The sequence below is a fragment of the Moschus berezovskii genome, chromosome 12 (genome assembly GCF_049115385.1).
Source record: "Moschus berezovskii isolate FMDL1 chromosome 12, NW_MosBer_1.0, whole genome shotgun sequence".
In the NCBI taxonomy this organism is placed as follows: domain Eukaryota; kingdom Metazoa; phylum Chordata; class Mammalia; order Artiodactyla; family Moschidae; genus Moschus; species Moschus berezovskii.
Genome location: NC_142471.1, coordinates 90560070 through 90578980, shown reverse-complemented (window position 1 = coordinate 90578980; position 18911 = coordinate 90560070). Strand labels below are relative to the sequence as shown.

The following is an 18911-nucleotide window of genomic DNA, read 5'->3' as shown; positions in this document are numbered from 1 at the left end:
TAGTTGTTGCCAGTGGAGCCCTGGTGGGAGTAGGTGTCACTTCCTGGGAGATGTGGTTAGGAAGCAAGTGTGCCTTCCCCAGTCCTTCTGACCTGCATTGTCAACTGGGTGTGGCCAGTCCAGAGGAGAAAGCGAGGATCCTGGACTCTTGAATCACCATGTGAAGAGTTGCCCACCCATCGGGAACACTGATCATTTTGTGATACAGAAGTAAGCTTTCATTGTGTTGAGTTGATACTCAATTTTGGGTTCATTTGTTAAAGCAGATAGTGTGAACTAGTAATGCTGAGTTTGGGTAGTTGATTAACTTGATCATCCACCAAACCAACCCCTGCCTCACGCTCTGCTTCAGTGAGCAGGCGGCCACTTCTCCAGGTCCCTAGCCTCAGCATCATACCTTTCACTTCTCCACCTGCCGTGTTCATTTATCACTAAGTCCTGGAGATCCCGTCACCCTCCCCTCTCTTGTTGCAGGGGCGGCCCTCTCTGAGGGTGAGCATCCCTGCAGGACTTCCTGCCTCACACCTGCCAAATGACAGCCACCTAAACATGGGGTGTGGCCAGGTGGCCCTGGAAGTCTGGCTGTCACTTGTTGGAGAAGATCAAAAGCAAGCCTTGGGTGGGAAAAGTGTTGCAGTGACTTGGCATGCATGGTGTGGCTGTCATGAAAAGATACCTCTGATCTTTTCCTTCTGGGAATGTGACTGGTGGCCCCAAGCACCTTCCACAAGTGGACTCCAGCACTGCATTCACAGAGCCCTCGTTCCACAGGCCTCTCCTAGCTAGGGCCCGAGCTCAGTGGGAGATGCCAGCCTGTCCCTGAGAGACCCGGGACTCCTCCCAACAGCCTGCCCTCTGGGCCCAGAGACTCCCCTCGGGCCTTGAACTGCACGGCAAGCCAAGATTTCACCTTCCCTGTCTCCTCTCGAGGAGTCAGACCAGCGTCTCCCTCTGCCTTCTGTTTCACGTCTCCCAAGATGTCTCTGGTCCAGTCTGTTATTCATCTTGTCCTGGTATCTGGTTTTGGAGGATCTGAACTAACACATACTGAATTTAAGATAAAGTAGATCAAAGGGTCAGTGCCCAGGAATTTCTTCCAGTTTGGGAAGCAAGTTTGCCTGCCTCCACAGTGCCAGGTCTGTGCTTGCTGATAGATCCAAGGTCTAGGATTCCGTCAGGAGTTGGTTTCTGTTCCTCTTGCGTGACAGCAGTGACTCTTTAAGGGTGCTTTTGTTGTAGCTTTCCTGCCATCTGGGTGAAGCATCAGTAATGAAACTGATGCAGGTGCCATGTTGACCTTTTAGAGTGTCCACGCCCTAGCTTTTAATGGGAAAGTTGCATGTATTTTCAGTACTTGATACTTTAAAACCTCTTGGGTGATAGAGTCTGGTAGGTGCCGTCCATGTGGGACCTGGCACTGGGAACGCAACTGAGGCTGAGAGGTCTGACCTGTAGGACTCAGCATCTAAGGGCAGCCCCATTAAATGTCACATGGAGTTTAGCGGCTTGTTTCCAAACGTGCCTGTGTAATCAGTGTGCTCTGTGGGAACTGTGTGTGGTCAAACAGCTGGGAGAGATTGAAGGCGGGAGAAGAAGGGGACAACAGAGAATGAGAGGGTTGGATGGCATCACCGACTCGATAGACATGAGTTGGAGCAAGCTCCGGGAGCTGGTGATGGACAGGGAAGCCTGGCGTGCTGCAGTCCATGAGGTCGCAAAGAGTCGGACATGACTGAGCGACTGATCTAAACTGTGGTCAAAAAGCTGCTCTTGGGGGTTCTACCTTGAAGCACTGGAACCTACTGGATGCAAATGTGATTGCCCTGTGGTTTTATTCTCATTGGGTTGGGACCTGCTGTTTTATCAGCCTGCATTTATACAAACAGCCCTTAGCATGTCCTGGGCCTCCTTGAATTCACAGGTCTGTTCCTGGAGAGAAGGGGTGTTTCTTAGACGCTCTCTGCTCCTACACTCTGGTTTGGGGCGACGATCTGTCTGGGCCTCTTGGTGGGGAAATGGCCTTGTGGCTGTGTCTGTGGTCATCATTCTGCAGGTGAGCCAGAGCCAGCGGTTCCCCCCGAGTGGGCAGGTGGTACAGTGAACCCCCCAGGCCCAGCGCTCTCCACCCCGCTACCCGTCAGTCCATCTTGACTTGGCAGTGTTTCTCAGCGGTCCTCAGCCCTTGCTCAGCTCCACGCCTGTCTGGGTCCTTCAGCACGTGTCTCATTTCTGAGGATGACTTTTTGTGATTCCTTCAGTTTTTCCCTTGAGATAGGACTTGGGGGAGGTGTTCTGCGGGGTGGGAATGGGCGTAGAGCCTAGGTGTGCCAATCCATTTGTTTCGACAGATTCACGTACCTGGGTACCCCCAAGTATATCACAATATACAGCTTAGCACCAATCCAGAAACTTCTTTCATGGCCCTTGCCAGGTAGCCCCCATTCCAGTCTCCCTGATCATCTCCGGCAAATACTCTCCACTCCCACATGATTAATTTTTCATGTTCTAGCATTTAATATACTACATAATATATGTGTACTCACATTATACATACATGTATATGTACACAGGCAATAGTACACACGTGTTATACCACATACACCTTTCAACAGAAGCTTTCTAAATTCACCGTAACATGTTTGTTGGAATTCTGGGGTGTTCTCGCCTGGAGCAATTGCCCGCTCCTTTTTACTTGCTGTGTAGTACTCCAGTGCAGCCTCCACCGCAGTGCGCGCACCCACACACCTGCTGATGGACACGTTTCCTATCCCGAGTAAAGCTGGAGTGAACCATTCTCGTACATGCCTTTTTAAGGAGATGCGTTTTCATTTCTCTCGGGTAAATTCCTACAAGTGGAATGTTGGGTCATAAACTAGGTGTATGTTTAGTTTTATAAAGCAGTTATAATAAGGTTTTACACTGCTGCCAATCACGTGAGGAAGATGGAGCTATTCTTTTAAACCACTTAGTGGAACCTTGGCTTTCTGCTTGAGGGCAGTATAATAGGGTGGGGGACACCTTCCTCTCTCTTGGTCCCTCCGCTAGCGAGATAGATGCAGTTTGCCCCACTGCTCTGCTGGGGGTGGGCCATAAAGTGTACCTGCTTTGGATAAAGGAACCTTTTTGTTTTATTTTGAGGCCTGCTTCTCTTGGCTTTCCCTGGCGATTCAGGACAATTGTTGACTCTTCCTGGGCCGTGTCTCTCCCTGCTGCCATTCCCACGCCATCTCCCACCCGCTTCCCTACCTCTCAAATAACTGTGCTCTCCAGTGAAGCATGAGGGTCAGGGCCATTGGTCCCTGGTGTTTCTTCACATTTGTGCCCAAGGTTTTGCATTCACGACTGGCAGAAGTTGATTTTCGGAGCCCGCTGATCATCACATGGGAGCATGTGCATTTCTAGTTTGCTTCAGTGTAGGGAAACTGGCTGAACAGATGTGCTGCCCAGCTCTTTAACCAGCCGCAGACTAGTCACCCTGCGAGCCGGGCCACCCGGGAGCCCAGTGGTCTGGGGTGTGCTGGCCTTGGGGAGGCTACTGCCAGCTTCTCCAAGTCTCTTCAGGGCCAGTGCTTTTGGGGAATGGTTTGTAGGGCTGCTACCAGGTCCTAATGAGTGGATTACATTTTACTTTTTATATCTTGTCTTTTTAGAGAAAGTATTGGTTGTCCAAAAAGTTCATGCAGGTTTCCCTGTGAGCTAGAAAAACCCAAGCAAACTTTTTGACCAGCCTAATACTTTGAGGATTTAAACAAGAAAAAAGGATACTGTAAGAAGGGAAGAGATTGGGAAGGACTAGAGTTGTTTAAAAAATGGACATACAGCAACCACAGATTTCAGGACAGGTGGCTGTGAACAGCTCTCTCTTTCTGAGTTTAGAGAGACGGTGTGTGTCCTTGAGCTCATCCTAAAGAGAAATGCTTCGTTAGAGGGTTATGGGGGTAGAGTCCTGTAATGACAAAGGTCCGTCTGGTCAGAGCTCTGGTCTTCCCAGTAGTCACAGACGGATGTGAGAGTTGGGCCATAAAGAAGGCTGTGCGCTGCAGAACTGATGCTTTCAAACTGTGGTGCCAGAGAAAACTCTTGAGAGTCCCTTGGACTGCAAGGAGATCAAACCAGTCCATCCTAAAGGAAATCAACCTTGAATATTCATTTTAAGGGCTGATGCTGAAGCTGAAGCCCCAATACTTTGGCCACTTGATGAGAAGAGCCAACTCATTGAAAAAGACCCTGATGCTGGGAGAGATGGAGGGGAGGAGGCGAAGGGGGTGACAGAGGATGAGATGGCTCGATGGCATCACCGACTAGTGGACGTAAATTTGAGCAAAGTTTGAGAGAGAGAAGGACAAGGGGAGCCTGGCGCGCTGCGGCCCACGGGGTTTCGAAGAGTTGGACACAACTTAGCAGCTGAACAGCAGCAGCAAATAGGAGTCGAGGGTCCTGCCAGCGACTCAGGCCTGGTAATGCGAGCTGCTGCTTGGGCCTGGTCCGCGGGCAAACTTAGAAGCACAGTGTTGAGGGAGAACTTAGGGCAAGCCCTTCTGTGAGGAGCCCTTCTAAGGGTATCGTTTGACTGAGATGGAATTTTAGATATTTCAGGCTTCCCTGGTGTCTCAGACAGTAAAGAATCTGCCTGCAGTGCAGGAGGCCTGAGTTTGATGCCTGAGTCGGGAAGATCCCCTGAAGAAGAGACTAGCAACCTGCTCCAGTATTCTTGCCTGGAGAATTCCATGGACAGAGGAGCCTGGTGGGCTACAGTCCATGGGATGGCAAAGAGTCAGACAAGACTGAGCGACTAACACTTTTTTTTTTTTTTTACAATATTTTTTAACTAGACCAGTTGAGTTAGACTGGGTCATTCTCCCAAAATGACATTTGTCTCAACTGGATTTTTTTCTAAGTGTTTTTAGAGAAGATGATTGGAGTTTTCATTCTTGCCCGGGAATTGATGTGATTCCAACATGGAGGTGGACAAATGTAGGGGCAGGCATGGTCAGTTCCAGGATCAGAAACTTAAGTCAGGGTCTGGACTTGGTGGAGTCTCGGGCTCCCAGTGGGGTAAAGTGGTGGTGTCCATGCTAGTGAGTTTGGGGGTGGGAGGGACTTGCAGTCAAGTGGTAGGCGGAGCTGGGAGAGGTGGTGAGGTACATGTGGAGCTCCTTGGAGGGACCAAGGAAGACAGTGCTTTGGGAGCGTCTGAGTGGGAGTTCAGGCGCAGTTGCTGTCTCTCCTTCCACATCTGCTTCTCTAGCACTTGGTGTTCAGGTGTTCTGCTCGTTCTGGAACTCCTTGAAGACAAGGTTATGTCTGTCTCCAAATCTGCCTCTCAGCAGTCCCTGCCCCTCCGTTGGTGCTGTAGTAGAATGGATGGAGTGGTGTGGGTGTGGGGTCCAGCTGGGAAAGGTGGACGGCAGGTGAGAAGGGGCTGTTGGCCTTGACCATCAGGAAGGAGCCCACGCCAGATTTTTTGGATGAGTGGGTGTGTGTGTGTATATGGCTATAGCTTCAGATATGTGTGTATACATTGGGTTCATTAAGCTTGATAGGTAGCAAGGCTCAAAAAAAAGCACTGAAGCCGGAAGAGTCTACTGGTGGGGGTGCTGGACGGATGACTTCCGTGGGCCCCAGATGTGGGGAGACGGGAGCACGTGTGGTGTTAGCGGGGAAGGCCCCCCTCTTGGGAGGAGACTGGGGTTGCAGGAAGCACGCAGAAGGTCCCCCACGACACACAGACATTTAGGATCAGCCGTGCTCTCTGGCTTCTCCATGGGTGCCGAGGTCAGTTTGCCGGGTCTGGCCTCACGGGTGGTACTTACTGACCCTTCTCCTCCACGCAGTGGTGGGGAGTAGGGATGGGGGTCGGCCACCCAAGGAAGGACATACACCTGAATCCAGAGAGAGAGAGAGGGTCCCGTCATAACTCTGTCAAGCCCCGGTGAGTAGAGAATTGGCTCTGAGTCTCAGGAGTTGCCCGTTTTAAATGGAATTAGAACTGGAGTTATAGAAATGTGGTGTCTCTGGAGCTTTCCTCTCCCATCCCCGAGAGAAGTTGGTTTCCCAGAGGCAAAGCGACTTGCCTGAGGTCACAGTGTCGGATGAGACAGCAAGGCGTCCGCAGCTGAGGTTTTCCCAGCTCCAGCCCAGATTTGGTTGTGAAGCGTATTCCCCCCAACCCTGGTCCTCTCCCAGGCTGCCCACCAGGCAGTGGGTAATCTGTCTCCAAGGCTCCCTGAGTTGTGCGGGCACGCGTCTGGCCTCCGCTCACCTACTTCCTCCACGGGCAGCGCCCCTTCCCCGGGAGGAAGGCAGAGGGTGCAGAGCTGGGCTGGGTGGTCTCCCCAGCCTCTGCCTTGATACTTCTTGAGATAATTTTAGGATCCTCCTGCAACACTGGTTGGAGAGGGTGGTGGTGAAGCAGTTGACTTACCCACGTTTCATCAAATTTGGCTGAGATACGAAGAGATTGGCAGTGGAAAGTCCCCTTTCCCTGGTCTTAGGACAGACTCTGAGAGCCCTCTGTTCCTTCTGCTGTCGTCTCTGCTGACTCCTAGATTACTCCCATGTTGATCCCTCGTTCTGAGGTTGAGCAGTTATGAAGAGTTTGCACCTCCGTTGGACACTTGGTATGCGACATGCTTAACTGACTTGAAGTCCTTTGGTCTGTTTTGTTTGAGCACTTGTAGTTGGCCAGGGGCTGGGGAGGCCGGCTTCGTTCTGCTTGCCTTCCAGTGAAGGCTTTTTACCTTTGGTGGTTGTTCAGTTGCTAAGTCGTGTCTGACTCTTTGCGGCCCCATTAACTGCAGCGCGCCAGGCTTCCCTCTCCTTCACCATCTCCCGGAGCTTGCTCAGACTCATGTCCATCCAGTCGGTGATGCCATCCAACCATCTCATCCTCTGTCGTCCCCTTCTCCTCCTGCCTTCAGTCTTTCCCAGCGTCAGGGTCTTTTCCAACTGAGTCGGCTCTTCGCATCAGGTGGCCAGAGTATTGGAGCTTCATCTTTAGTTTTTACAGAAAACGACCCTTCTTATTATTAAAACACAGTAGTGCCATGGACCGTGTGTGTTGTCTTGAGTCCCCCAAACCGTTGATGTTGACAAAGGCTTGCATTCCTTACGCTGAGAAGAAGAGGAGGACTCCAGAGTAGGGCTTTATCTGTATCACTAAGCACTTCAGAAGAAAGATGTATCTGTGCTCTGTGTTTAAATATAGCATGGTGTTCGCTACTGAGTTGGAGAAGAAGCAATTGAATATGTAGGTCATTGACTTAGAAGAATGAGTTCGGAGTTTTTCTTTGCATCTGATTAACACCATCTTACAATTGGGCCGTTGATGCTGTGCCATAATTGGGTTACACAGAGTTCAACGAGATACCTGGGAGGGAAACTGCAGGAATCATACGAAATACCTTTGCCCCTTAAGGCATTCAGGGGTGTGACTTGGTTTTGGTCCCAGTGGCCAGGTGCTTTGCAGCCAGTGTGGAAGCGTTAACCCTTCTGGAGTTACATGGGGAGGAAACATTCTCAGTGCTGCTCTCCGGAGCAGATCCTCAGGAACAAGGGGAGAGGGCTCTACTTAATCAGGATAAATGCCAGCGGTGTATTTTAATACATGCTTGATTCAGAACGCACTGTTTGGAATTGCATATTTAAAAGGAAACTGCCATCCCCCTTTGAAGGTACGTGACATTTAAAAGATCTGTAGCAGGCGATAGGTTTGACAGCTTCGAATTATATTTGAAAGAGTTTTTCTTTTGAGAAAGAAAATGATTACTTCTATTTTAAATGTCATCACAAAGACATAAACATGTTTAATCAAATTATATATTTAATTTATGTAGAATGTAATTTTTATTCCCGCGGAGGAGTCGCCGGTTATTTCTTTATCAGCTTTGAAGCTGGGCAGCGTTTGAAAGTGTTCAGCTTTTTGAGTAAATGGCTATTTAAGGGTTTATGGGATCTGAAAAAATAGTATTATGATGAAAATATGTTTTATCTGTACACTGTACCGAATGACACATTTTGGGGAGAGGGGGGACTACTTTCATGATTGTTTCTGGGAGGCATTGAGGATAAACTTGTGTTGAATGGATTGAAAGAAGTGTGACCCTGAAGACAATAAAGGCGAGACAGCAAAGATGCTCCTGTAATTTTCTCCTTCTGGGTTCTTTGAATCAGCAGGGAGGTGCCGGGGAGTGCCGGGGACTGACTGCCAGCTCTCCTTAGAAGGGAGACAACACGCGATCTTGGGGGGCAGACTCTGAACACCACCAAAGACCTTGAGGTTGATACAGTGTGATTAAGTTGGGTCACAAGAGGCTGACGGGGAGTTCGAGGGCAGCCTCAAGGTCCCCAGGCTGCTGGAAAAGCAGAAATGTAAGCTGTGGGTCAGCTCAGACAGGTGGCTCGCTGCTTCTGGCAATCTGCTAGGACTCAGCAGCTCCAGAACTTTCTCTGAACGAGCTGGGTGTTGGAAGGTGGCCAGCCCAGTGTATAACCACGTGTGTCAGCCAGGGATGGTCTTGCCCTGTTCCAGCCTGCCGCCTGGTGTTTTGAGGCAGCCCTGTGGGGTCCGGGAGTCCTGGGGTTCCTTGCCCACTCATCCAGACGGAGCAGCCCCGGGGACTGGCTTTCTCCTGTCCTCTCCGGAGCTGTTTTGTGAGATGTGACCTGGGGAGCCCCGGGCAGCTGGCAGCAGCTGGGCAAGAGAAGCCAGTCATTTGTGCCTGTTCCCAGGAAAGATCTTACGTAGCAAGCATCTTTGCCAGCTCCAGCGGAGAAGGTCAGGGTTCAGGAGCCGTGTACCCTGGCAGCCAAAGGAAGCTGATCCCAGTTCAGAGTGTGAAGCGTGTCAACAGGCTAGGCTCCTTGTAAACAAACCCCGGTCCACCGCAAAAAGGAATCGCCCTGTTTATTGGTCAGCCTGGGCCTAAGGAACAGACAAAACAGGATAAAGCTACTTGTTATTTTTGTAATTAAGCTTGTCATTGTGACGTCATCAGGGAATCACATGTAAGTTGTAAAGACCCTTCACCTGGTTCTCCCCCAGTTGGTAACATCTTGCAAAACAGTGACCAAAGCAGAAAATTGAAGCTGATATAATCCACAGATACTATTCAGATTTCCCCAGTGTCACATGTATTTGTTTGGGTGTATTCGCTTCTCCCGCAGTTGCATCATGTTCCATGTGCCCCATCACAGTGAAGATACCCAACAGTGTTCCAGCCCACAAGGGTGTCCCCTGTTCCCCATTTCCAGCCACACCCTCTTCAGGTGGCGCAGACAGTTCGTGGCCAACATACAAGCTTGTCAGCAGGGCTGGCTGACTTCCAAGACCCTGCTCACTCGGAGAAAGTTCTGGAGCTAGAGTGTCCTGCCTCCTCCCCAGGCCCGAAAGCCTGACTGTTCTCCATCTCTGTAGTTTTGTCCCTTAAGAAAGTTATAGAAGCAGAATCAGATGATGTGTAGCCTTTTGGGGGCAGAGTGTTTTCACTCAGCACAGTTCCCTTTGAAATTCATTCAAGTTCTTGGATTGCCGGCTGGTTCCTTTTTGTTGCTGAGGAGTATTCCATCCCAAGATTTTTTAACCCAGTCTTAGGCTGGAGCCCTGGGTAAGAGGAAACCCATCGTGGAAATCTGAGAGTCGTAAAATGAGAGGAGCGAGACGCCTCTGGCCTCTGCTTAGCTCACCCGCCCCGTGCAGCAGATGTCCATGGGGGTGGTGTTTGAAGACGCTTGTGTGCTCTGATAGCTTGGCTGGTTTGGGAAACCGGTGGCAGAGCCTGCCTTCACCCTGTGAGTTTTGTTCATCTGTGCTGTTGGTGTTCTTGAGCCGTGCACATGGACTGAAACAAAAGTTGGGATGAAAGGTGACAGGATTTTGATACTTTATTAGCACTGCTGCTATAAAAATAACAGCCGGGAGTTCTGGCCTGGTATACGAGAGAAGTTAAAAACCGCGTGAGCGAGATTTCTTTAGAGGAAACCCTGAGCACCTCACTGGCGTTGGCATGCCTTCATGAGAGCTGTGAAGTGACATAGCCCCAGAATCTAATTTCACAGGGAAAGTTTCGAGCTGTTGTTCCCCTAGAAAGTGGATGTATTTGCACTGTGTTAAACATACATGCTTGTGTATTTACACACGTGTTCTGTCAGTGAGAACAGCGTTTATGAAGTTATTACCCCTATGCAAGGTCGTCTATATTTTCAAAATTAATGAGTGCAACGGAGCGATTCGGTATGTGAGGAAGTTCGTTGACGATCCCCAGTGTTACTTAGCCTGATAATGTGAATCGGGAGGTTTGAATCATCAGGCTGTTTGTAGGGGGAGGTTCCCTTTCCTGATAAGATGCTCTCTGAGGTCTCATCTGGCTCTGGGATTTATTCTTTCTTTTTTTGGCTGCACTGCACGCCATGTGGGAATGTGGGATCTTAGTTCTCCGACTAGGGATCGAAGCTGCGTCCTCTGCAGCCATGCATGGAAAGTGTGGAGTCTTAACCACTGGACTGCCAAGAAAGTCCCTGGATTCATTCTAAAGACTAGAATTTGTTGCCTGTAGAGGAGACTTATTTTGGCCCTGTGAATTTCCTTTCCATTCGACCTTGGGAGTCGTCACTTGGTGTTTGTATTTGCGGAGTTGCCCTACATCCTGCTCCCTGCGACATGCCTAGTGCTGTTAATGGATTTTAAAAAGCCAAGTTGTCTCTCTGGTTGCAGGTACAGCAGCCAGTCCATTTGATGGCAGTGAAGCGCTTCGTTTCACATCGAAATCTCCCCTGAACCTACCTGTAGGTTTGGGTTTGAATACATTTATTTTGATATAAAACAATTTCCTTTAGGCCTTTCTTCTTCCCAGGACTCTGGATTCTTGAATTACCCTAGTCCTGTTAGAAAAGCATTTGTCACACAGTAGAAGTGTTCACAGATAATGTTAGAGCTGAGTGCTTTATCTGCGGCATCACGTGTCACCCCACTGCGGCCCCTCATTCTACGTAAGAACGGTCATGCCCTGGGTTTATTGGTGAAGAAGTGAAACGAGGGATCAGGCAGCTTTTCTGGGGCTACTCACAGCCTCCTTCAGTGCTCTTCACTAGTGGCTGGTCTCCAAGTTCTCCAAGATAAAAGTTATGTTGTCCTGCGCACCTTCCCTGATGGAAGCCATCACAGCTTCCCTGGTGGCTCAGATGGTAAAGAATCGCTTGCAGTGCAAGAGACGTGGGTTCGACCCCTGGGTTGGGAAGATCCCCTGGAGGAGGAAATGGCAACCCACTCCAGTTTTCTTGCCTGGGAAATCCCATGGACAGAGGAGCCTGGCGGGCTGCAGTCCATGAGGCTGCAAAGAGTCGGACACGACGAAAGATTAACGCTCTTCACTGCTCACCTGGAGCTGAGCAGCTAAACCAGTGACAAACCTGGTAAAATGGTCGGTGCCCTCACAATATATGATAGAGTTGGAGATGGAGAAACAGTTGGTGAGAGCTGGGTCTGAGGGGCTGTTAACCAGCTGAATTCATTTTTACCCAACTTCCTCCCAGTTTGATATTCTGCCTATAGTCCCATGATCAGTAGTAGTTGGTATCTAAATCTAGTCACTGTTTTTGTGAGTAATTTTTCCAGGGCTTGTGAACTCAGCCGTTTGACTCTCAAGTCATATGTATGTGTGTGTGTGTGTGTGTGTTTGTATTTTATGCTTCTCTCTGCTCATTCTTCTGGGGTGTGTGTGTGTGTGTGTGTGTGTGTGTGTGTCGGGTGTGTGTGTGTGTGTCGGGGGTGTGTGTGTGTGTCGGGGGTGTGTGTGTGTGTCGGGTGTGTGTGTGTGTGTCGGGGGTGTGTGTGTGTGTGTGTCGGGGGTGTGTGTGTGTGTCGGGGGTGTGTGTGTGTGTCGGGGGTGTGTGTGTGTGTGTCGGGGGTGTGTGTGTGTGTGTCGGGGGTGTGTGTGTGTCTGTGTGTGTGTCTGTGTATTTTATGCTTCTCTGCTCATCTGGGGTGTGTGTGTGTGTGTCTGTGTGTGTGTGTGTGTATTTTATGCTTCTCTCTGCTCATTCTTCTGGGGTGTGTGTGTGTGTGTGTCAGGGGTGTGTGTGTGTGTGTGTCGGGTGTATGTGTGTGTGTGTGTGTGTGTCAGGGGTGTGTGTGTGTGTGTCGGGGTGTGTGTGTGTGTGTGTGTCAGGGGTGTGTGTCTGTGTGTGTGTGTGTGTGTGTCTCTGTGTGTGTGTATTTTATGCTTCTCTCTGCTCATTCTTCTGGGGTGTGTGTGTCAGGGGTGTGTGTGTGTGTGTGTGTGTGTCAGGGGTGTGTGTGTGTGTGTGTCGGGGTGTGTGTGTGTGTGTCGGGTGTATGTGTGTGTGTGTGTGTCAGGTGTGTGTGTGTGTGTGTCTGTGTGTGTGTGTGTCGGGTGTATGTGTGTGTGTGTGTGTCTGTGTGTGTGTGTCGGGTGTGTGTGTGTCTGTGTGTGTGTGTGTGTCTGTGTGTGTGTGTGTCTGTGTGTGTGTCTGTGTGTGTCTGTGTGTGTGTGTATTTTATGCTTCTCTCTGCTCATTCTCCTGCAGTCTATTCTGTAGCCAAGAACTTGGCTGGAGCCTGCCAAGTCCACCTGTGGCAGTGCCATCCTGTCCTGCAGGCCCTGGGGAGAGTGGGTTCTGAGCTCCCCGTGGGAGTCAAGGGATCCCCGCTGCATTGGTGCCCCTTCCCCTGCCCCTCTGGGCTTCTCCCAGGTCGATTGGCCACTGGAATTCAGACTGATGTGTTGGCATCCATACGAGGGACACCTCTTTGTTTGTTTTAAGATTTTTTTTATTTTTTTTTTTAAACCCCACTTTTTAAAAGTCTTTATTGAATTTGTTTCAATATTGCTGCTATATTTTGTGTTTTGGTTTTTGGCCCCGAGGCATGTGGGATCCAGCTCACATCCTCTACATTGGAAGGTGAAGTCTTAACCACTGGGCCGCCAAGGAAGTCCCATCACCCTGTTTTTAGATTAAACTTCATGAGCTTGGAGGGGATACCTTACTTACTACTTCCTTTTGGACTTACCTGGACAGTGCAGCAGTTACTTAAGGGCTTAGATCCTAAATAGAGCCAGGAACCATAGACAGCAGCTCCGTTTCTGTATTCCCAGCCTCAGCTCCCTCTCTTGATGTAGAAGCCCACACAGACTCACTGTGTGTTTTCCAGATTGTGAGAAACTTGCCCTTTACAGAAAATGGAGAAATTGAGGAAAATGTGAAGACTTTTTATGATCCAAAAGACTTCTGTTTAAAAAATCACCTTAGCATGGAAAAATAATTTCTTTTAACACTTTGGGTGTATTTTCTGTCTCGTGCATAGATGCGTACACTAACAAGTGAAATTCACTGTGTAAAGAATTTTTTTTTTAATTTATAAGATTTGGAGTCTGTTTTTTGTTTTTCCATTTGACCTACAAGCGTTTTTCCTAAGTTATGAAGTATTTTTGAATTTTTAAAGCTGAATAATCTGATGAGATTACAGGTGTCATAATATATGTAGCTATACTGTGATAGCTGTTCGTCATGTCTATAGTGTCACAGAAGTAGCTATCCAACTCTTTTCTGTTTTAGGGATAATCTTAGGTGGTTTGTATTTTTGGCGTGGTATGTGGAATCTTGGTTCTCAGACCAGAGATGGAACCCACGCCTTTTGCATTGAAAGTGCAGAGTCTTAACCACTGGCTGCCAGGGAAATCCCTGAGATGATTTATTTTTATCTAAATCTTGGTTCCTCCTCTAGTTACTGCCCAGGGGTAGAATGAGCTGGAGGATGAAATCTAACTTTTCAGAAACGGGGCCCTTTCATACTCCCACTGAAGTGGTGGGTGTTTGTCTCACCAACTCTTCAGACATTCTGTTCTGCCACTCATGGATTTTACGTTAAAGATCCTCAGCTCAGTGGGTTTTATGTCTCTGTGTCAAGCATCAGGAGACGTGCTTGCTGTCTGACCATGTGCGCCTGGTCAGTGGGGGTGCAGCAGGGTGCCTGATGGAAAGGAACTCAGCACACCTCTTCTGCGCCCTGCAGTCTAACAGGGAGAAAGCAGAGGCCAGGGCGTCCTTTCAAGATGCCCTTCTGGTTAGTGGTTGCTACTTGCTATGTTCTCTTCGTGGGCTAGCCCATCTCGCTCCCAGTCCTGGCAGGTTCTGGGACCTCTCTTAGAGGTGGCAGTGCCTGGACCTGTAGCTTTCTGGTTCACTTACTGCCTGGATCCACAAGAGGCCACCTACAGTATCTCTGATTTGCCTGTGGACTTACACCCCCGTTGCCTGAGGCATTGAGCCAGGCTGATTGTAAGGGGGTCCTCCCCCAGAAAGGACTCTGCACCCCTGGGCATTTCAAAGTTAACAAGGCGGCTTCACAGCTTGTCTGACATTGGGACAGACACTCGGGGTCACAGCCAGGCTTCTGGGAGCTGGGGGTCAAACTGCTCAGACCAGCACTTCCACGGCCAGGTAGGCAGTTTAGGGTGTGGGAACGCTGCTTGATCACGGGATGACGTCGTTGTGTGTGTGGGTTGCTGCTCATAGCTCCACTTTTTTTTTTTCTTCTTTCTTTCAAAGCTTGGCTCACATCCGGCCTGAGCACCCGTCAATTTGCTTTCCATGTTCATTTTTCCAGCTGTATCCAACCCCACCCCCACCCCTAATCTGGCATCCTGATGCCCTTGTTTATTTCTCCATCTCTGGAGTCACTGAGAGCAGAGGCTTTCTCCAGAGGATTGAAGCCCAGCTCCTCCCGGTCACCTGGCCCGGCTCAAATCTGCTGGCTCCGTAGGGTGGGTGCAAAAGCAAAAAGCTCAAAGACAGCCGAGGAATGGACACATTAATTGACTACATCTGAGACAACACTGAGAAAATATCCTATTTTGTTTTCCTTAAGAAAGTGGCTGTGTTCCAAGACTTCCCTTACAGTTTTCCACTGGCTGTCCTTATATTTGAAGACAGAGTTCTGAAATCTTGGCTGTTGGGCCTCTTCATGTTCTTAAAGCTTAAACCCAGCTGAAGATATTTAATATTACAAAATTTCCATAAACATTCCCTCTACAAAGACTTGATGTAAAGTTTGTGCCTGGAGGGCATGTTTCTTCTTGAAGTTGAAACTCTTAGACGTGGGGGTAATCATGAAGTGTTGATTTGACCTTAGGTGTCTTGATACTAGCGTAATTGTATCGGGACTTGGAAAATTAACTTTCAGGGTCCCCACCCCCCCTCAATAAAGGGTAATTGTTTCCAAGCTAATTAATACGGTTTATTCATTATTAGGCAATCATATGTGGGATTGAATCCTGGGAAGGAATGACATGGCTGTAGAAGGGGAAGGCATCTCAGGTCATACTGGGTTAACCCCGTCTTGCCCAGCTTTTCCGTCTTTGGAGGACATTGTCCTTCCCTGGTGACAACCAGTCCAGAATCCACACTGTTTTATGCCTGGTGGGCCAGGTCTTTCTGGGGGCTGTGTTAATACTGAGAGGCTGGGCCCCACCCCAGGCGACTTGGGTCAGCCTGAGGTCCTGGTTGGGATCAGATCACACTTGTGTGGTCCCCGAGTTCTGAGCCCAGGGGCAGAGGCTGGGTGGGGCGGGGGGATCTACACCCCAGCAGCTCCTGGCCCCTCCCACTCACCCCACCTCACCCCTGCTGCTCAGAGATGCCCATCTTGCTCCCAGCAGCCCCCCATGTATGCAGCTATGGTCTCCTGGCCCAGTTGAAGTCCGAAACCATCTGTTTCTGCTGTGGATGATCGTGGGTCCCTGGATGTGGGGGGAGCTGCTGAGGGTGGTCGGGTGTGAACTAGGAGCCGGAGGGGTTGGGGGCCAGGCTGTTCAGGGGTCCCATGAGCTGTGCTCCAGGAGCCCGTGGCCTCAGATTGACACCTCTGTCTGGGTGTGCCTCTCTGGCCAGAGGATTTCTTTTTGCTGATAGGGGGCGGGTTGGTTCTGCAGGGCAGGCATTTGGTTTCTCTTGGGGACTTCTGGGTTCCATGTCAGCTTGAGGCTTTTCCCCACCCGCCACCCTTGAACTTGAGAGAGTTCCGAGGCCCTGCTGTGGATACACGGGGAGAGCCCCTGGCACCCACTTTGTGCCCTCACATCCTTACTGTGACCCCATCTTGAGGGTCACTCCCCTTTTCACAGATTGACACGGTGCTGTGTGCAGTGGGAGCAGTGAACAGGTTGACACAGGGCTGGCCTGGGGTGACCTCCAGATCACCAAGGCTCCCCAGGACTGGCTTTTGTTTAGAACTGGGGCTCAGGTTCCGTGTCTGTGGATCCCTCTTGCAGCAACCCATAGGCAAGTGGTTCCTTCTGCCTGCGGCACAGGTGGGGAGCTGGATGCCCCAGTGTGGGGCCCTGCAGCTGTGGGCAGCTGACCAGCATTCCGAGAGTGACCGTGCATCACTTCAGTCATACTTATTTTTAAAAACGTTTTCTTTTGTTTTGGTATAGCCAGTTAACGACGCCTTGATAGTTTGAGGTGGACAGCAAAGGGATCCAGCTGTACCTACACATGTATCCATTCTCCCGTAAGCTCCCCTCCCCCGCTGGCTGCCAGGTAACATTGAGCAGAGTTCCCTGTGCTGTACAGGAGGTCTTTGTTGGTTTTAAATAACGGCAGTGTGTACCTGTCCATCCCGAACTTCCCTAACGACCCCTTCCTCTCATCCTTCTCTCCTGATAACCCTAGATTCGTCCTCTTAAGCCTGTGAATCTGTTTGTGTTTTGTGGATAAGTTCATGTGCGTCACTTTTTAAATTCCGCATCGAAGGGATGTCATACGCTAGTTCTCCGTCTCTGACTGACTTCACTCAGTATGTTCAGTCATAAATTTGATAACGACAGGTGCCTCCTTGAGCGGGCCCGCCCGCAGCATGTGAGCCAAGAGAACATTGATGAGCGCGAAGCCTGGGTTTCTGGACCGTTCTCCACCCGGCCCCTTGTTCCTTTCCCGAGCACAGCCTCGCCTCAGGACTCTCACCATGGGAAGGGCGGGTCCACCCTGCTGGCGGGGAGCATGTGGGTCCCTTCGTGACCTGGCAAGAGGTATTGGACTCTTAGGCCAAACAGGAACCATTTATCTCATGATGCGAGCAGAGACTGGTTTGGTCCATAGCTGAGGCTGGTGATGACACACTCATGTCAGACTCGCGTGTTAGTATCTGATGACCACTAGCATTTACTGCGGAGAAGGCAATGGCACCCCACTCCAGTACTCTTGCCTGGAAAATCCTATGGACGGAGGAGCCTGGTGGGCTGCAGTCCATGGGGTCGCTAAGAGTCGGACACGACTGAGCGACTTCACTTTCACTTTTCACTTTCATGCATTGAAGAAGGAAATGGCAACCCACTCCAGTGTTCTTGCCTGGAGAATCCCAGGGATGGGAGAAGCCTGGTGGGCTGCTGTCTATGGGGTCACACAGAGTTGGATACGACTGACGCGACTTAGCAGCAGCATTTACTGAGCACTTGCTGGCCCCTGGCCCTGGGCATGATTGCTTCGAAAGGACCTGATCAGCCGTGAAGCAGACGCTCCATCTCAGATGGGACAGAGTCCCAGGGCATCGGTCACCTCGACCCGAGGAGCCAGGGATTCCCCGTGGTGTCCTGTTAACTGCACGCTCTCCCCCGCATTGCTCCCCACTCGCCCCTCGACTGCAGTAGATTCGTGATTGCCTGAGGACTACTTTCTGGTTCTCTGCTGAAGGACTGAACTTTTTAAATTCGTTTTTGGCGACTCGGGGTCTTCGTGGCCGCTCACAGCCTTTCTCTGGTTGGCAGCGAGCAGGGGCTACTCCCTGGTTGCGGTGCAGGGGCTTCTCATTGCACACACTGGTTGCAGCGCAGGGGCCCTACTTGCTCCGCGGCGGGTGGACCAGGGATCGAACCTCTGACCCCCGCGTTGGCAGGTGGATTCTTAACCACTGGACCAGCAGGAAAGTCCAGAAGTACTAAATGAGAAGGGGTCCCCTGGATCCGAGATAAGCACAGTGTGAAGGAGGGCAGGTTCCAGTTAAGACCTGTGTTCTGTCTGCACCAGGTTTCCTTGCCTCTGTCCACAGTTACCCCTTGAGGACCTCCTCTTCTGCTCGCAGATGTCCAGGCCAAGCCTCACCTTTGCTCACTGGCCACCTTGTTCCTCCCAGCCAGAGGGGGAGGACCAGAGGTGCTCTCCTTGGAAACCTGCCCCCACCGCCCATGACAGGACAGAGGACAGGCATTTCAAAGCCTCAGTGACCCAAATGTGAGTCCGACAGAGCAGAGAATCCAGGTGGGGTTCAGGCAGGCCCCGGGTGGTAGCAGAGCTGATGCCTCAAAGCTTTAGAGGCATTAGAGGTAGTTCATCCATAGTAAGTGCTGGTAAGTGGGCACTTTGTGATGCCTGCCACAAGTAGGGTTGGGGGGCAGTCCCAGGTAGCCCACGCTGGGCTACCCGCGTGCCCCTCTTCTCTGCAGAGTTCGGATGGGACAGGACCTTCATTCAGGGCACGGAGCGGAGCACAGCGGCCACTCTTTGAGAGAGCAGAGTTCAAGTGGGAACAGGGCTGGTGCTCCTGGAAATGAGCCAGGGCAGAGCCTCTCCGGCCCCGTTTTTAGAGTGCATCCCATTCAGTTTTAACTGTGGACCTAAAAGGTAGCTTTCCTGTGCTCAACTCAGGATAAGAAGAAACTGAAAGTCCAGGTGGTGGGGACCCTGCTAGGCAATGCGTCTCAATTTGTACGTTTCCTGCATGAAAACCCCAGCTCTGGCTCAGACCCCTGCAGGCCCTGGGTGCTGCCCCTTCTCATGCACGTGTGTGTGTGTGCATGCACGCACTCACACCTTCGTCATTATCATCTGTGGCGGAACACATTTGCCAAGTGATGTTTAATAGATTCACCCGTGTGTGTGCATGCACGCACTCACACCTT

At 50.5% G+C, this 18911-nt stretch overlaps 1 protein-coding gene across 8 annotated transcripts in view; it reads left to right on the top strand.

Moving 5' to 3' along the window:
- CTBP2 (C-terminal binding protein 2) overlaps window positions 1-18911 on the top strand; it is a 174051-nt gene that overhangs the window by 30520 nt on the left and 124620 nt on the right. For 2 of the 8 annotated variants that reach the window (XM_088842419.1, XM_088842422.1), the window contains exon 1: window positions 6654-7673. The exons of the other annotated variants lie outside the window; for them this stretch is intronic. The gene's annotated coding sequence lies outside the window, so the exon portion shown is untranslated. Of the gene's footprint in view, window positions 1-6653; window positions 7674-18911 lie in introns of those variants that run through there. 8 annotated transcript variants of the gene reach the window in all.